We start from the raw sequence: 19,348 nt of genomic DNA, 5'->3' as shown, positions 1-19,348 counted from the left end.
TGACCATTTTTACTTAAAAGATTTGTAAGAGGGATCCCTGGGTGGCGCAGCGGTTTGGCGTCTGCCTTTGGCCCAGGGCGTGATCCTGGAAACTCAGGATCGAATCCCACGTCAGGCTCCCGGTGCATGGAGCCTGCTTCTCCCTCTGCCTGTGTCTCTGCCTCTCTCTCTCTCTCTCTGTGTGTGACTATCATAAATAAATAAAAATTTAAAAAAAATTAAAAGATTTGTAAGATATTTTCCATTACTCCTTTCTGCTAATTTAAGTTTTCCAACCTTTAGGAAGAAGTAAAATGATAACAGCTTTTCTACACTGGCTTCCTTAAATTTAAATCCTTTATTCTATCATGTGAGTCCCTGAGATTCTGTAACCCACTTTGGCATATGGAATTGATAAACCAAGGAAGGGATCTTGTCATTGTTATTTTATGTTTGGGCATTTACAATTATTTGTGGATATTGTATCCTGAGACACTCTGTACTTCATTTTTTTCCAAAGGAAAGGCCTTTTTTCTATCAACAGTGGAACTTAAGGGATTTCTGTTAAGCATTTACAGAAAATGGTTCCTCTTAAAAAAATTCAGGAGGCTTAGGAACAGTTGCCAAGTGGGGAATGAGATCTTTGGTGGCTTAGCAGTTTTTGCTTTCCTATTTCCTTCCCTTTTGATACTTTTTCATTGTGTTTGTCCTCCCTCTTCAAGAACTCTTTATTTCATTTATGCATGTATCCACATATTCACATATTCATTCCTTATATATCACTGAAGTTTACCAATCCTAGTCTTTGTACTTTGCAAACTACTCAAGATAAGAATTAGTCATGCAGTACAAATGTGAAAGACTAACACTGCTTCTTTCCCACACAGACCTGTTGAGTACTTTATGTAAATATCAATGGGATTTTTAGAGAAAAATAATTCCTGCTTGGGGAGCTTGTCTTAGAGGAGTGATGCAAGGAGAAATATTGGCTAGTAAATGACAGTTGGAGCTTTACCCTTCTGATCAAAATCTTCCATTACCTAATTCACACATAGGCTTACTCGTGTGTGTATGTTTGTGTGTGTGTGTGTGTGGCACATAGTAGGTGCTTTATACATATAAATTCATTTAATTCTCACTATAATCCTATGATGTAAGCCCCATTACTATCCTCCATTTTATTTATTTATTTATTAGAGATTTTTAAAAAGATTTTTATTCATGAGAGACACACACAGAGAGAGGCAGAGACACAGGCTGAGGGAGAAGCAGGTTCCATGCAGGATGCCCAATGTGGGACTTGATCCCGGAACTCCAGGATCATGCCCTGAGCCGAAGGCAGACGCTCAACCACTGAGCCACTCAGGCATCCCACTATCCTCCATTTTAAAGGTGAGGAAACTGAGGCATAGAGATGTTTAGTACATTTTCCAGGGTCACACAGCTAGTAAATGATAGTTCTGAGATCTATCCAGGCAATCTGACTCCAGATTTTATTTTTTATTTTTTATTTTATTTTCAGTTAACACATAGCATTATACTAGTTTCAGGTGTACAATATAGTGATTCAACAATTGTATGCATCACCAGGTGCTCATCACAAGTGTACTCCTTAATTCCCATCACATATTTCCCCTATCCCCCCCATTAACATTCAGTTTTTCCTCTCTATATTTATGGTCTGACCTCCAGAAATATATAGTTAACCAATAAACTAGTAACAATATTTTTAATATTCTGAAATTATGAAAAAATTCAAAAAGTTTATTATTTTTAAAATTTGTCATGAATATGTGTATCTATATATATGTGTATATATCCCCATATGTATAGATAGGCAGAAAGAAATAATAAGGATTAATTATTGCCTTTAGGTCTTCTGACTCCAGATTTAATGCTCTTAGACACTCTATTCAGATATGGAACTAGTATGATCAATTTAGTATGTATATGTTCATTTTCTCTTAGTTCTTCTGTGTCTTCTTCTTACTCTGTGTCATATGTGCTTGCTAGAGAGTAGCTCTGAACCAAGGAAAATGGTATGTAACTTTCCTCTCAACATTTAAACAAAGCACATAACAAGGGGAATGTACCAAAAAGATCAACTGAAGCTACCAGTAACTGGAAATCAGTGCAATAATTTGGTGACACAAGAAAGGAGAATTAATAGAAACAACCCACATTATTTTCTTTCTTTCTTTCTTTCTTTCTTTCTTTCTTTCTTTCTTTCTTCTTTCTTTCTTTCTTCCTTTCTTTCTTTCTTTCTCCTTTTTCTCTTTCTCTTTCTCCTTTTCTTTTCTCTTTTCTTTTTTTTTTTTTTCTTTTCTTTTTTTCTCTTGTAATATCTCTGTCTAAGGTGGGGCCTGGGCTAAGAGCCAGAGGCACATACACTACCGACTAAGCCAGCCAGGTGCTTCAAATTTCTTTTTTATTTGAGTATAGTTATATAAGTTTCACGTGTATAACATAGTGATTCAGGATCTCTGTACCTTACACTATGCTCACCACCAGTGTAGCTCCCATCTGTCACCATACAATCCTATTATAATATCATTGGCTATATTCCTTATACTGTGCCTTTTATTCCCATGCCTTATTCATTCCATAACTGAAAGACTATCTCCCACTCATATTCACCCACTTTGTCCATCCCCCTATTCCCCTTCCCATTGGCAACCATCAGTTCTCTGTATTTATAGATCTGATTCTACTATTTGTTTATTTATTCATTTGTTTTCTTTTTTAGATTCCACATATGAGTGAAATCATATGGTATTTGTCTTTCTCAATCTGACTTATTTTACTTAGCATTATACCCTTAAGCTCCCTCCATGTTGCTACAAATGGCAAGATCTCACATCTTCTTTATCCATTCATCTATCAAAAGATACTCAGGTTGCTTCCATATCTTGGCTATTGTAAATAATGTTACAATAACATAGGAGTGCATATATCTTTTTGAATTAATGGTTTGATTTTCTTTGGGTAAATACCCACTAGCAGAATTATTAGATCATATGGTTTTCTATTTTTATTTTATTTTTATTTTTATTTTTTTTAATTTTTATTCATTTATGATAGTCACACAGAGAGCGAGAGAGAGAGGCAGAGACACAGGCAGAGGGAGAAGCAGGCTCCATGCACCGGGAGCCCGATGTGGGATTCGATCCTGGGTCTCCAGGATCGCGCCCTGGGCCAAAGGCAGGCGCCAAACCGCTGCGCCACCCAGGGATCCCTGGTTTTCTATTTTTAATTTTATGAGGAACTTCCTGCTGTTTTCCACAGCAGCTGCACCAATTTGGTGTTGGCCAACAGTGCATGAGAGTTCGTTTTCCTCCACATCCTTGCCAATTCTTGATATTTCCTGTCATTTGTGATTTTGATTTGCATTTCCCTGATAAGTAGTGTAGTGATGTTGAGCATCTTTTCATGTGTCTGTTGGCCATCTGTATGTCTTCTTTTAAAATATCTGTTGAGGTCCTCTGCTCATTTTTTAATTGAATTGCTTATTTGGGGGTGTTCAGTTGTATAAGTTCCTTTTTTTTTTTTTTTTTTTTAAGAGAGAGAGTATGTATGCATGGGCGGTGAGGAGAGACAAAGGGAAGGAGAGAATCTTAAGCAGACTCCACAGTCAGCTTGGAGCCTGATGTAAGGCTCAATCTCACAACCCTGAAATCATGACCTGAGCCGAAATTAAGAATAAGATGCTTAACTGATTGAGCCACTCAGGTACCCTGAGTTGTGCAAGTTCTTTATGTATTTTGGATATTAACTTCTTATCAGATATAAACTATATATCAAAATAAAAAGGTTTTGCACAGCAAAGGAAACCATCAACAAAAGAAAGAGGCAACGTACTGAATAAAAAATTATTTTTAACAGCTAATGAGATACTTATTGCCATACCAAAAACTAAACATATTTAAAGTGTACAAGTTGCTGAGTTTAAAGGATTTTTTAATTGTGTCATTTAAGTACTGAAATTATGAGTCTTTGAACAGCTTTGTCTTAAGAGAAATATTCAGTTATTGTCACATGAGCACAACGTTTTAAAATTGCTCTTCAAATTCCTTTATTTTAATATTTTATTTATTTATTCATGAGAGACACAGAGAGAGGCAGAGACATAGATAGAGGGAGAAGCAGGCTCCCTGCAGGTAGCCTGATGCGAGACCCCAGATCACACCCTGAGCCAACAGCAGATGCTAAACCATTGAGCCACCTAGGCGTTCCTCAAATTCCTTTTATTTTTTTTAATATTTTATTGATTTATTCATGAGAGAGAGAGAGAGAGAGAGAGGCAGGGACATAGGCAGAGGGAGAAGCAGGCTCCATGCAGGGACCTGGACATGGGACTTCATCCCAGGTCTCCAGGATTAAACCCTAAGCCGAAGGCGGCGCTAAACCACTGAGCCACCCTGGCTGCCCCTCAAATTCCTTTTAAAAGAAATGAAATGTGTTATCTAAAAGTAGGAAAGTTTCATATTTTAATGTGGTAATGCCATCAGCCAGGCAATGAAAGTTTTTAGAAAAGTAAGAGATTTTGTAAAAATGAGTTTTATAAGAGAATAAAAGACTATGTGGCTTTTAGAAACTCAGTGATAGCAACGTAGTTTTAGCATTGCTGAAACTTTGACTATTTAAAACAACTCAGAATAGTTTAAAGAAAGATATTGAATTAGTTCTAACAGGTTACCATGTGAGAGAATATACTTTTGTAATTGAGAATAAAGGACAAAAAGGTTCAAACCAAATAACATCCTTTGGTTTTGTGATGTCTGATCATTGTCTCAGTCAGCAAATGTTCATCTTTCTTTAATGGTATTGTAATTCTCTAGAATTCCTAATTTTTGAGTTTTAGAACTGCCCATCCTCTAACTTGTTACACAACTCATATAAATGGTCACCAGGCAATCTCATTCAGTCTCAGGGAGTTCAGTACCATTTATATACCATTAACTCTCAAATTTTATCTTTAGCTGTCCCCTAAGTTCCAGACTAATGTATCCAGCTGTCTACTCTGTGTTTCAATTTGGAAGTTGAATGAGCAGCTCAAACTTGTCATGTCCAAAACTGAATTCTTTTTTTTTTTTTTTTATGATAGAGAGAGAGAGAGAGAGAGGCAGAGACACAGGCAGAGGGAGAAGCAGGCTCCATGCACCGGGAGCCTGATGTGGGATTCGATCCCGGGTCTGCAGGATCGCGCCCTGGGCCAAAGGCAGGCGCCAAACCGCTGCGCCACCCAGGGATCCCTGCAAAACTGAATTCTTAATTCCCATACCAACACTGCTCCTCCCCCAGTGTGCCTCCTTTCAATAAGTGTCATCACTGTTTACCTAGTTGTTTAGATTAGAATCCTTGACATCATTTTTGATTGCCCTCTCTTGTGCATAACCCATGTCCAATCCTTAGAAAATTATACCAGCCCTACTTTCACAATCATGCTATATTCAGAATATGATGCTTCTCACCATCATCACACATGCCGCCATCATCTCTTGGTTAGACAATTACAAGAGCTTCCCAAGTCATCTCCCTGCTATCATTTTGTGTCCACGCATTTGATTATTTACTCAGCAACCAGAGTTATCTTTATTTTTTTAAAGATTTTATTTATTTATTCATGAGAGACAGAGAGAGAGAGAGAGAGAGAGAGAGAGAGAGACAGGCAGAGGGAGAAGCAGGGGAGCCTGATGTGGGACTTGATCCTGGGACTCCAGGATCATGCCCTGGGCCGAAGGCAGACGCTTAACCACTGAGCAACCCAGGCATCCCCGGAGTTATTTTAAAACAGAACTAAAATAAATAAATAAATAAATAAATAATAAAACAGAACTAATTCTATATGCTTCCCTGATCAAAACCTTCAAGTGGTTCCCTATCTCACTCAGAACGAAAGTCAAAGTATACTAGCCTATGAGGCACCACACAAACTGTCCCCTCTACCTCTCTTATTTTTCCTCCTCTTTTCTTCCTTCCTTACTCTGCTCCAGCAACACAGGCCTCCTAGCAGCACTCACCAGACATGGTCCCTCTTCAGGGCCGTGGCATTTGCTATTCTGTCTACCTGAAACACTCTCGGTCATCTTCATGACTCCCTCCATCCTTTATTCACATTCTGTCTATAGAGGCCTTTCTCATCTTCCTTTCTAAAATAGCCTCTTTGTGACGCCCTGGTGGCTCAGCGGTTTAGTGCCGCCTTCAGCCCAGGGCGTGATCCCGGAGTCCTATGTCCGGCTCCCTGCATGGAGCCTGCTTCTCCCTCTGCCTGTGTCTCTGCCTCCGTGTGTGTGTGTGTGTGTGTGTGTGTGTGTGTCTCAGGAATAAATAAATAAAATCTTAAAAAAAGATTTTATTTATTTATTCATGAGAGACAGACAGAGAGGCAGAGACACAGGCAGAGGGAGAAGCAGGGTCCATGCAGGGAGCCGGACATGGGACTCTATCCCAGGACTCCGGGATCACGCCCTGGACTGAAGGCGGCGCTAAATCGCTGAGCCACCCGGGCTGCCCAAATAAAATCTTTAAAAAAAAATAAATATAATAGCCTCTTTCCCTCATTTCACTCATCACTAATATCTTACCCTGCTCTTTTTAAATGGCATTTATCATTACCTAATGTATTTTTGCTTGTTTATTTGTCTATGGTCTATCTCCATTACTGGAAGGTCAATTCAATGAGGGCAGGAATTTGTTCACTCATTGCTGTATCCCCCATCACCTGGCACAAACTCAATAACTATTTGTTGAAGAAATAACTGACTGACTAAACCGATGAATCACTAAATGGCAGTAGCCTAGGGAGAAAGTGGGTCATGGTCTGAGGGAAAGAAAGAAAACATTTCTTCAAAGATGTGCTGCCAATCTGAAATGCCACTCACAAGATCATCTCAATATTAGTGTAAAAGATCTAGCTGTTCTCTTTTCAGTCAGTATAATCACTTTAAAGTCATATGTTAATATGCAGTGAATATGACCCATAAAATCTGTGGTTTTCTTCTAAATCAAATGTAAAGAATAGTAGATACGATGGTTTTGAGACCCTGTTTAATAGCCTCCTTAAGCATTTGAAAACCCATATGCCTGCCACTAATAGAGTGACAACATGAAAAAATTAATATGTGTTGTTGATCTTTATTTTTCCTGAAAGTATGATGTGCTCTGGCTGTTAGGAATTTTCTGCCGGTTGTCTGGTCTCCAGCTGGAACTTAACTTCCTAATTTTACTAAGCCTCAATCTAAGGACACACATGTGTACACTCTGGTTTCCTGTTAATAGTTCATTAACAAGTTCATCATGTGTTTGTTCCTGTCTCAGCATTATCAAGAGACATATCGGGAAAGATCATGATGTTACGGTAAAATTCTATATGATTGTTTCTCTGAATTCTTTTGATTGAAGAACTGTTTATTTTATAATTCATTTGTACCCTTTTTAAAAAAGATTTTTATTTATTTATTTATTCATGAGAGACACAGAGAGAGGCAGAGACACAGGCAGAGGAAGAAAGCAGGCTCCATGCAGGGAGCCTGACGACTCTATCCCGGGACTCCAGGATCATGCCCTGGGCCGAAGGGAGGCTATCCACCACTGAGCCACCCAGGTGTTCCTAATTCATTTATACCTTAAAAGGCATAAATGGGAGAGTTGTTTTGTAATCTGTGTTCTTGGAAAAAATGTAGGTCGAAAAGACATATTTGGAGAACAGCCTAGTCTGTTTTAATGGGTTTATAGAGAAAAGGCTTTTATTGCATTTCATTAATTGTTTTCAAAGGAGTCAAGTAAATTAAAGAGTGTTTATCACTGAATAGCAATAAGAATCAGAAAACTGATTCTTACATAGGCTTATAAATGACCTTGATTAGATCATCTCTTCATTTAGGTCCTTTATTTTCTTGACTATTAAAAGAGAGAGACCAGAATTTTTAGATTTGTTTCAGCATTACCAGTTTGAGTTTCTGTGAACATACTTACTGATGTCTGAGAATAGGAGTATCAGTTCTCATTAGATAATTAATAAATATGTTATCTTGGTAGTTGTTGAATCTGAATAATGGGTACATTTGATATCATTTAGCTATTTCTGCTTTTATGTAGGCTTGAATATTCTTACTCAATAGCAAATTTAGAAATATATCTGATTAACAAAATACTTGATAGCAGATACTACATGCAAACTGTTCTTATGAAGTCTATTTTCTGTCTATGCTGTTTCTTCCATTGTTCTCTGAAATATTTTTACACAAAACAGCAATCCTTATGAACATTCCAGGGCAGTTTTCTTCAGTTTTTAGATAACTGTGCCAAGGATCAGACCAGTTTAAATAATTTCCCCATGAATAGATTTTCAAGTTAAAGATACTCATTGATCTGGAAACTAGCAAAAGTTTTTTACAAGCATAATATAATTTATATTGATTTGGCTTTCTCATACCACATAGTTTAGATTAGCTTTATTATCTGTAACTCATTCATTTTTTTAAAGATTTTATTTATTCATGAGAGACACAGGCAGAGGGAGAAACAGGCTCCATGCAGGGAGCCTGACGTGGGACTCAATCCTGGGTCTCCAGGATCACACCCTGGGCCGAAGGCGGTGCTAAACCACTGAGCCACCCGGGCTACCCTCTGTAACTCATTCTTTTTTTTTTTTTTTTCTGTAACTCATTCTTAAACCAGGCTGATTATTTTTCCCTTGCCACCCTACACATTACCAGGCCATTTCTGGAGGATCATATGGTAGACTATATTGTAGCTAAGAAAGTATCTTTTAATGTTAAGCAGTCCTGGGTTCAAATCCCTATTTAAGCTGTTTCCTAAATGTGAGTTATTGAGAAAGGTTTTTGTTTTGTTTTGTTACTTCTTTGAGCCTCAGTTATCTTTTCTGTAATATGGGGATGTCAATGGTAGTATATACATCATGGGTTCATCATGATGACTAAAGACCATGGGTAATCATTAAACATATGGCCTGACAAGTTTCAATCAACAATATCAGCTTATTCTGTAATTATTATTTTGGTCATTTAGTTATTTGCATTATTAGAATAAAAGTTCTTTGTGGAAGAGTTTTTAAAAAGAGAGGAAATGTGGCTGTTTTGATTACCTTCACTGGAAGCATTTGATACATATTTATTGAACATATGCTATATTCAGGAAGTAGTTTTATAGAGGCAAGTAATGCACACTTCCTGCTCTTAAGGGAGTCACATACTAAGGAGAGAAACAGACATGTCAGAGCTTAGAGTCAGGGCCAAATTAAAGGAGTGAGGGAGTAGACAATTACTTGTATGCTGAGATTCAAAGGCGAGGGAAATACAAACCAAAACCCAAACTAAAAACTTTTGGTCTGTCACTAGGTCTGAAACATCACTAGGATATTTTTCCTTTGGACTTTATACATTCTTTGATTTTTGGATTCCAGATACAAATGACTTTGGGAAGGATGACACATTAAGTAATATCACTTCCACTTTAATGAAGATTTATTTTTGTATTATTTAGGGTACAAGGTAAGTTGCTGAAATCAAGAGACCTCAAAAGATTATGGCTCAAGCAACAGATCAGAGGTGGGCAGCCAGCACTGCTGCAGGTCATCAAGGCTCAGAATCCTTCTACCTTGTAGCTTTGCCATCTCCTAGTATGTTGACTTTGTCTCTGTGGTCAAATGTGGTTCCTACTATCCCATCTGTGCAATAGCCTGCTAGTTCAGTGAGGGGAGAGAAGGAAGAGGACAAGAGATTTTCTTGTTAAAACAGGATCCAAAGGTGGTGCATATCACTTCTACTTGCATATCATCCTCTAAATTTCTGTCATATCTTCATACCAAACTGCAAAGGAGTCTGGAAAATATAGTCTTTGATTGGGAGGCTGTGTACACAGGTAAAGTTTATGAGTTTCAATTAATAAAAGGAAGAGTGGAAGGATACTGGATAACATTAGCTATGGATACTGAAAAACATTAGCCAACTCTGCCACAGTTCATCAGGCAACTTTATCTTGATAAACTTCCTGAAAAGACCTAGGTCTTTCCAAATATTTGATGCATAAACGGTTATAAAGAAGATTGATGGGCCACCTGGGTGGCTCGATGGTTGAGCATCTGCCTTTGGCTCAGGGCGTAATCCCAGGGTCCTGGGATCAAGGCCTGCATCAGGCTCTGTGCAGGGAGCCTGCTTTTCCCTCTGCCTATGTCTCTGCCTCTCTTGCTGTGTCTCTCATGCATAAATAAATAAAATCTTAAAAAAAAGAAGATTGACTTGTCAGGGATGTTTTCTGACATCAAGCAATTATCCAGTCTCAGATTCTGTGACACCAACTGAGTATCCTACCATTCATTCAAATTCTGACATTTTACATGTAATTATATAACACATGCTATACTATATTACACATGTAGTTAGCAAAGACTCCACAGGATAAGGGCCCGGTCCCATAAGACTATCCCTACTTCAGATGCCAACTGAAAGTTCCGGTATTTCTAACTAGCTGGTGATAAATTCAGGAGTTCCCATGACCCCTCTCAGGTTTGATAATTCACTAGAAAAACCCAGGAAAATACTTTGCTTACTCTTTCATGTTTATTATAGAGGATACAACTCAGGCACAGCCAAATGGAAAAGATGCTTAGGGCAAGGTGTATATGTAAGTGTGTGTGTGTGTGTGTGTGTGTGTGTGTGTGTGTGTGTTGTGTGTTTGTAGGGGTGATGCATCTTGAGAAGCTTCCATTCTCTTTCCAAGCAAGTCACCTTCCTGGTACCTCCATGTGTTCTTCAATGTGGAAGCTCTGTGCACTTGGCTGTTTAGGTGGGGTTTTTAAGATTTTATTTATTTGTGAGAGACACACAGAGAGAGGCAGAGACATAGGCAGAGGGAGAAGCAGCCTCCCGGTGGGGAGCCTGATGCAGGACTTGATCCCAAGACCCTGCGATCACGACCTGAACCAAAGGTGGATGCTCAACCACTGAACCACCCAGGTGCCCCTGTTTAGGTGTTTTATGGAAGCTTCATTACTAAGCCATGGACCAATCCAGGGCCACCTAGATTTTATTTCTCTTGAATTTTTGACTTCTGGAAAGTAACTTAACCTATTGAGACTTGAATGATATCCACTTGTAAAACTGAAATAGTATCTTCTTAGCTATCTCAGGGAGATAAATGGATAAAATAAAGTAATACCTATATTCCTGCTAGAATGGCCAATGATAGTATATTCCTGCTAGAATGGCTACCTTAGGTCCATCCTAGCTGATTAAGTCGTTTGCCATTGGTGATTGAACTCAACTTCTAGTTCTTCTTCCCTCTCAGAAGTTCAGGTGTGGGGATGGAAGTGGGGGATTGGGAGATGGGGCTGATAGTTCCTACCCTCTAATCACGTGGTTGATTCCTCTGGCAACTGACCTTCATCCTGAAGTTATCTAGGGGCTCACCAATAGTCACCTCATTAGCATAAGCTCAGGTAGGGATGAAAGGGGCTCATTATGAATAACAAAAGACACCTCTGTCATCTAGGAATTTCTAAGGGTTTTAGGAGCTCTGTGCCAGGAACTGAAGACAAAGACCAAATATGTTTATTTATTATATCACAATTTGACATCAGGAGCAAGAATGACCGACCACCAAAGCGATTTCTGCCAGAAGATACCCTTTTCATCACAAAGCAGGTAGAATGAGTTCTCTTGTCTGAGCTCCTTAGCTGCCAATGATTCTATGGATTCTGTTATAGTATGCTGTTCTTATCACACTGTACTGTAATTATTCAGTAGTTTCTATAGTTTTTCCCACTCTAACTAGCATTGAGCTACATGAGATAGTATTTAACTAATCTTTGTACCCTCAGCATCTAGCACAGTGTTTGGCACATCGTTGCTGTATAAAGGTTGAATGAATGTGAGTGAATAGAAAGTAGAGTTTGGTGCTGCTGACCTCTGTGGTCTGTGGGTCTGTGTTTAAGTCTATTTGGTGTTAATGTGGGTACTAGATCATGATGTTGCTAACTGTATTTCTCAACTCATGTGGGTTTCCTGAGAATCTAAACTCTGGTATTCTGTTGAATCTATGGTAGTGTGGAGGGGAATTCAGGATTCATAAATTAGTTGGCTTCAGTATAAAAAGACTGGAATTCAGGGAAAGCAGGCAGTCTAGATGCCTTCTGTCTCAGAGTGTGTTCTTTATAAGACACTGCTTTTCTGTACAATATGCCAAGTCTACCAAATAACTTTTCAGGTCAGGTTTTTGGGGGTGATATGTGAAAAAAGCCTCTCAGAAGTTTGACATTTGCCTGAATGTTTAAAAACTGTCCTCAAATCTAGTAATTTTGTTAAGAGCTCTGTGTGTATGTGCACCTGTACCTATAAACCAAATAGTCAGCAGTTATTTTTATTTTTTTAATATTTATTTTTCTTGTTTTTGCTTATTTAGTATCCTTGAAACTTACAAAGGAAATAACACTTTGAGGCACTAAATACTGACTTTGCTGATTACTTCGTTTGAGCAGCAGTTCAGGAATACGCATTTCCTGTTTTGATGGTCAACAGAATAGGAGCTATAGCTTTGCATAGTGAAAGAGGTATCATGATTCCTGCTAGTCAACTAGTTCAGCTACTGAGATATCAAAGAGAATTCTAGCAGTAGTATGACTCTGCAGGAAGAGCATAAGCACTGGGCTAGGTATCGGGCCCAGCTAGATTTTATTTCTCTTGAATTTTTGACTTTTGGAAAGTAACAACCTATTGAAACTTGAGTGATATCCATTTGTAAAACTGAAATAGTTATCTATTTAGCTATCTCAGGAGGATAATAAAGTACTATATGTTCCTGCTGGAAAGTCCAGGAATTGTACTTGTGTACCTTGGTATGTGTCCTAGTTTCACTTCATGGTGTCAGCCTAGGAAGTCTCAATGCCTACATAGCTCTGCCCTAGTGAGAGCTATTCTCTTTTAGCAGGTAGAAATCTGGAAATAGCCTAGTGTGTGCTGTGCCTCTGGAATTGATTTGGGTCCCTGGGAAACTTTGTAAGCATCAGACTTAAGCCTTTGTTTCTTACCCCACCATCTGCTGTTGGCTGTTTCATTGGATTTTGGCTCCCATATGGAAACTCAGTTCTCTGTCTCTGCTGAAATTACGGCCCAGGCCTAAATCATTTTCCCTAGTTTCTGTTGGTCCCTTTCCAGAACTGACTGTTGATTACTTGCAGAACCAATTCTCCCAGAAGAGTGACTTGATCCCAACTATCCTGAAGAACTTCCCTACCCTGAGGCTTTGATGTACCTCTTCACTACGCCCTAGGTGACACTGACCCTGACCTGCATCAAATGTTGGTTTACACTCTTGATTTGGGACTAACTTCCAGCTAGGGAGGGACTGCTCCAATTAGTTTTATCTAGCCTCCTTTCTCTGTGCCAATAAGGTTTACTCCCAAATTCTCTTTATTAGGGGTTGCAACATGCCTTATATTTGGGGCAGAGTAATGAGTGCTAAGGTACAAGCACACAATTACCATTGGCGACTTCTATTGATATCAGTAGAAAGCCATCAAATAGGATTTTTGGTATATTAAAATGCATTCTTTTTTTAAAAGAGAGTATTTATATTACAAAAGAGAGAACGTGGCAAGCAGGGAGTGAGGGGTAAGGGGGAGCGAGAGGGACAAGCAGATTTCTCACTGAGCTCTGAGCCTGATGTGGGACTCAATCTCAAGACTCTGAGATCATGACCTGAACTAAAATTAAGAGGCAGACTCTTAACCAATTGAGCCACCCAGGCACCCGAAATTATCTTTTAATGTCTTTTTCTTCACACCATGAAGCAAAGCTTAGCCATGCTTTTACTGATTAAGCTATAAAATCAGGGTGGAAGTTCCTATTTAATGAAACTTAGTATCTGAGGCATGGTGCACTATTGCTTCCAACTGTATTTTATTTTATTTTTAAAAACTTTTCCCAATTGTATTAACTATATTTAGCTTATGGTTTGCAAGCCTATAAATAAATGCACTGTATCATTCCAATATATGATTATATATGTATTTCTTTTAATTGTAACTCTCTGTTAAAACTATAAAATATAGTATAATGAAATGTTTGCAAGAGCCAGGAGATTTGGGGAAAACAGGAAGCTTGAAGAAAACTTCATGGAGAATTTTTTGAATAGAAGAAGATAAATAAGTTAATTGAAATTGCAATCACAGGAAAAGGAAAGAAGATTTTGAATCTCAGTATTTTTCTTACCATCATGTCAGCAAATTCTGATTAGAATATTTCTCATGTAGGTCTGATAAATAATTTTTGAAAAAGTAATTGTGAAACAAACCAACTAGCTCACATCTGAAAAGCAGATACCAAACTCTCTAAACAATGCTCAATTTCTTCCCACCTGAGGATTTCAATTTAGGGTAGAGGATCAACTATGCAGTGAATAAAAAATTTTTAAAAATCTTAGAATTAAAGATAAAGTTAGTAATGAAGAGAAGCCTGGGGATGCCTGGGTGGCTCAGTAGTTTGGCACCTGCCTTGGGCCCAGGGTGTGATCCTGGGGTCCCAGGATCAAGTCCCGCATTGGGCTCCCTGTGTGGAGCCTGCTTCTCCCTTTGCCTGTGTCTCTGCCTCTCTCTCTCTCTCTCTGTGTCTCTCATGAATAAATAAATAAAATCTTTAGAAAAAAGAATAGAAGGCTGTATCCACGGTCTTCTCTTCATTTAGACCCCTTGCCTTTTATTTGTTTGTTCACATATTAATTGTAAAATGTATCTTTGGTATCTGAGAGAATTTATCAAGTCTGTACCTGTGTTTTGAACTGAGGAAAATGCTTTTTAACCAGTGGAATATTAGGTGATATATAGACTGGATTCAATCTCAATTTACTTGTATTTTGGAATAAGTACCTGACACCATGTCATATACTTTAGAAAAGCATCCAAAGTGTTCCAGCTTCTTATGGCTTTGCATGGTTCCTGGACATGGAGATTACCCTGCAGAGACTTGAATATTGAGGGGCAATTTGATGGTGATTTAAATTTCTTTATTTACTTTTACCTGGGCTGAAATAAAATCTTGTTTCATTATGTAATGATATATTTGATAAACTGTCAACGGGAAAAAAAACTCCACATACATGACAATGACTGAATTTTAATTACAACACTAAGTATTTTGTTTTATTATTATTATTATTTTTTGCCGACCCTCCCAACACTAAAGATTTTATTTATTTATTTTTAAAAAAGATTTTATTTATTTATTCATGAGAGAGAGAGGCAGGCAGAGACACAGGCAGAGGGAGAAGCAGGCCCTGTGCAGGGAGCCTGATTCAGGCCTCGATCCCCGGACTCCAGGATCAAGCTTTGAGCAGAAGGCAGACACCCAATCACCCGAACCACCCAGGTATTCCAACACTAAGGATTTTAGAAATTAGAAACTTAAGACATCATTTAGTTCTAGCTGCTAATTTTACATATGAGAAACTGACCATCTATTAGGTGAAATGCAGAGGCAATTTTTGCTTAGAATTGAAGGTTAGACTAGATGACTTCTGAAGTTCCATTTAATAAATGTTTTGAAACTGAGGCCTAAAGAATTTAAGGAAATTGCCCAAGGCCACCTAGCTGATTGTGGGAGGGAAAATCTAAAGTAGAACCCAGGTTTCCAGATTCCCTATCCATTTATGACTCTTTTTCATACTTAAGGTATTTGAAACTCAAAACAGTGAAATACTTTGGATATTACACTCTGAAGAAACAGCATAGACCTGGCAATCACATACTTACCTTTGGATTATCTTTTAATTCCCAGTGTGGTGAGTCACATAGTAAAATAACATTGGCATACTGAAAATGCCATATCAGGAACTAATTAAAAGGGAAAGAAAATCACTCAGATGAACTTGTGATTTCCTCTGAATCTTTTGACAAATATAACCTTGAATGCTGACCTGCTTTGAATGCAAATTTTCTCATGACAGTACATTCCATGGATAAACCAGAGCTCCTCCTACATAAAGACTTCATTTCTTAGGTCATTTAAAATACATTAAGCTAAGAAGCTGTTCATTGAGACAGATTTCAGTAGTATTTCAGAAGAATTTGATTGTAACTGGGTACATATTCACTCACAGTAAGTCTGGAACTGAAGTTTGGGGGAGGAAGTGTGGGGATGAGAGGTAATTTATTTTAAAAAGAAATAGTTAAAATTTTCTAAATAGAAAATGGGCTCATAAATGTCATGGAAAAATGTTTGACTTGATATATACTAATTTGAGGAAATACTGCATTTTTTGTATGCAACCAATTAATAGGTGCTGGGTAATCAGTATGAATAACATTATTGCTTTTAATTTCTAGTTTTTTTTTTTTTTCTAGTTGTTTTCTTATTGGCCTTTATTTCCTCTAAAAGTATTACCTCTTATAAGCAAAACTGGTCCTTTGGAAATAAGGATAATTGCATTTTAGAGTTAAGAAGTTGTCTGAAATTCTTTTCTTTTAAAAACTTTTCCTCTTTTATTATTTTAATTAAGTTAATTAACATAATGTATTAGCTTCAGAGGTAGAGGTCAGTGATTCATCAGTCTTATATAATATACCTAGTGTATATTACATTATTTTCTATGTGGCTTTTTCCTATAAATGAGAATTCTCTTTCTCTCTCTTTTTAAAATATTTTATTTATTCATGAGAGACACAGGCAGAGGGAGAAGCAGGCTCCATGCAAGGAGCCTGATGTGGGACTCGAACCCCGGAATCTGGGATCATGCCCTGAGCCAAAGGTAGGCGCTCAACTGTTGAACCACTCAGGCATTCCAAAAGAGAATTCTCTACTTTGCAGCAACTTTTATCTCCTAATCTCAGAAATAACCATAGAACTCCTCTAAAATGAATGACTTGCTATGTTTTATATGATATTAGATCTGATTTATGAAACATGCATATCTTCTGTATGTGATCATTTTCATTTATTTGTATATTATGATTATTTACGTATACAGTAGAGTCATTAAAATACAAATTCTAATTTTCATTGCTTTTGCTCTGAAATGAACTAGCATCTTATACATTTGATGCTTGTTTTCTTCTGGAAAAAATACATAGTTAACACTTAAATCTGACGATCACTTTTACACACTGCAGTCACTTTGGATATTTCCAGATTCACTTTCTTTGTTTAATACGTATGAGGGTATATGAAACTGTGACATGAATAGAGGGGATTTACCAGCTGTTTTTTATGCAAATTTTATTAACTTCAGAGAGTTTAATACTTAGGTAAATTGCATAAAATTATGATGATGATTATTTTGAGCAGAGAATAATAAACTAAGGACTAAACAATCTTGCTTTTAGTTTCTTTATCTGTAAAATGAGCCAAATGTCTTGATCACTACTAATGTTGTGAAAGGCAATAGAAATGTTAAAAATGAGGGCACCCAGGTGGCTCAGTTGGTTAAGTTGGAATAGAAATTAACTTGATAATCCCACAAGTTAGTATAAGGTTAAAACCATTACAGGTCTTTAATGGAAATATAGTGCTCATAAAGCACATAACAGGGGCCTCATTTAAACTTTTCTCAGCAAGCAACATCTGAGCTGAAATCTGAAGAATGAATAGGTACTAACCAGAGCATCCTTCTATATGTCTTTACTCCGAGTCATCTGGATTTCCCTCAGTTCTTTTACACCCTCTTTGGTGCAAACTTTCTGCTCTCCATCTGAGCCTTCTATTCAGCTACTACATATTTAATTTCAGGAGGTAAGCTTGTCTCCTACCTCCTGTTTTCTGTGAAAACACAGAAAATAAATGCCATCACGTGCACCCAAACCTCTTATGCACCCACCTCACTATCTTTTATAGACATATCAATTTTTGTCTTCATCCATGCTTTTTTCTTGTCTCTGTCCAAATTCAGTGTTTCCACTTTAGTTTTAGATTACATGCTGACCTCTTGCTTTTTCAGGGATCTCTTTATGTCATTATTCCCTTTCTCTTCTGTCTTTTAGTCTCTTCCTCTGTATGGGTTCTTTTCTCAGCAAAGAAAAAAAAGATACATTTTCTTAACCCTTCTCTGTACAACCAAGACTAGCACAACCCATACAACTAAGCTCCAATAAAAAGTGGTCCATACATATAGCCACCTTTACCAAAATCACTAATTCTTTTTTTTAAAGATTTATTTATTTATTTATTTATTCATGAGAGACACAGAGAGAGTGAGAAGGAGAGGCAGAGACACAGACAGAGAGAGAGGCAGAGACACAGGCAGAGGGAGAAGCAGGCTCCATGCAGGGATCCCAGGTCTCCAGGATCAGGCCCTGGGCTGAAGGCAGTGCTAAACCGCTGAGCCACCTGGGCTGCCCTTTTTTAAGTTTTCTTAAGACTTTTTTTTATTTATTCATGAGAGCCACAGAGAGAGAGGCAGAGACATAGGCAGCGGGAGAAGCAGGCTCCCTGCTGGGAGCCGGATGTGGGACTTAAACCCAGGACCCTGGGATCACGACCTGAGCCAAAGGCAGATGCTCAACCACTGAGCCACTCAATTGATTACTGATTACTCCTTATTTCCAAGTACAGCAGACACATTGCAGTTCTTGTCTTACTTTCCCCCATGCCATGTCTGTTGGCATCTGAGGCACTTGACTTTTTAATACCTTTTCCTTGAAATCTTCTACTTCAGTACTTTTCCTCAATACTGTTTCCTGTCAGTTCCACTTACTACCATCAGTATTAAGTCCAGAGTTTTTTAATATGGCTCAGAAAGCACACCTAGTACCTCTTACACTGCAGCCAAACCAAGCTTCTTGTAGATGTGCTTCTAAGTGCTTTCCTCTGTGCTTCTAAGTGCTTTCCTCTCTCCTAGAATTTACCACACCTTATTATAACTGAAGTTAATATGAAATTAGTCTGCAACTTTGGTATGCAAGAAATTTCACATTTTAATATGTCCTGTAAGCTACCCTGTATTCAGCATTCTGTCAAGAAAGTAAGATATGCAATTTCAGTTAATACTTGAGCCTCCTGGGGATCCCTGGGTGGCTTAGCGGTTTAGCGCCTGCCTTTGGCCCAGGGCGGGATCCTGGAGACCAGGGATCGAGTCCCATGCCGGGCTCCCTGCATGGAGCCTGCTTCTGCCTATGTCTCTGCCTCTCATGAATAAATAAATAAAATCTTAAAAAAAAAAATACTTGAGCCTCCTACCAGGTTATGCAAATATACTGAGACCAAAATACTAGAGAGGCCCTTTTTGTCTCAGCCAGGGATGGCCCTTTCAGGTTTGCTGCTGCTGCTTCTATGCAATGCTTGGGGGACTGAATCATTGCTATGATTGGGTCCCCTGTGTCTAAGGCCCAGCACACTCATTAAAATTCCTCTGAACTTTCGCCTGT

At 38.1% G+C, this 19,348-nt stretch overlaps 1 protein-coding gene across 6 annotated transcripts in view; it reads left to right on the top strand.

Moving 5' to 3' along the window:
- The window catches only part of IL13RA2 (interleukin 13 receptor subunit alpha 2), an 86,772-nt gene that overhangs the window by 21,832 nt on the left and 45,592 nt on the right, over positions 1 to 19,348 (top strand). Inside the window, exon 1 of one of the 6 annotated variants that reach the window (XM_041741382.1) lies at positions 7,315 to 7,336. The exons of 1 other annotated variant lie outside the window; for it this stretch is intronic. The gene's annotated coding sequence lies outside the window, so the exon portion shown is untranslated. Of the gene's footprint in view, positions 1 to 7,314; positions 7,337 to 16,022; positions 16,089 to 16,675; positions 16,738 to 19,348 lie in introns of those variants that run through there. 4 more of the 6 variants (XM_041741373.1, XM_041741378.1, XM_041741375.1 and 1 more) reach the window with 4 other exon arrangements.

Source organism: Vulpes lagopus, chromosome X, assembly GCF_018345385.1.
Source record: "Vulpes lagopus strain Blue_001 chromosome X, ASM1834538v1, whole genome shotgun sequence".
Classification (NCBI taxonomy): domain Eukaryota; kingdom Metazoa; phylum Chordata; class Mammalia; order Carnivora; family Canidae; genus Vulpes; species Vulpes lagopus.
Note: the sequence above shows the minus strand (reverse complement) of the source record. Positions and strands in the feature narration are given on the sequence as shown.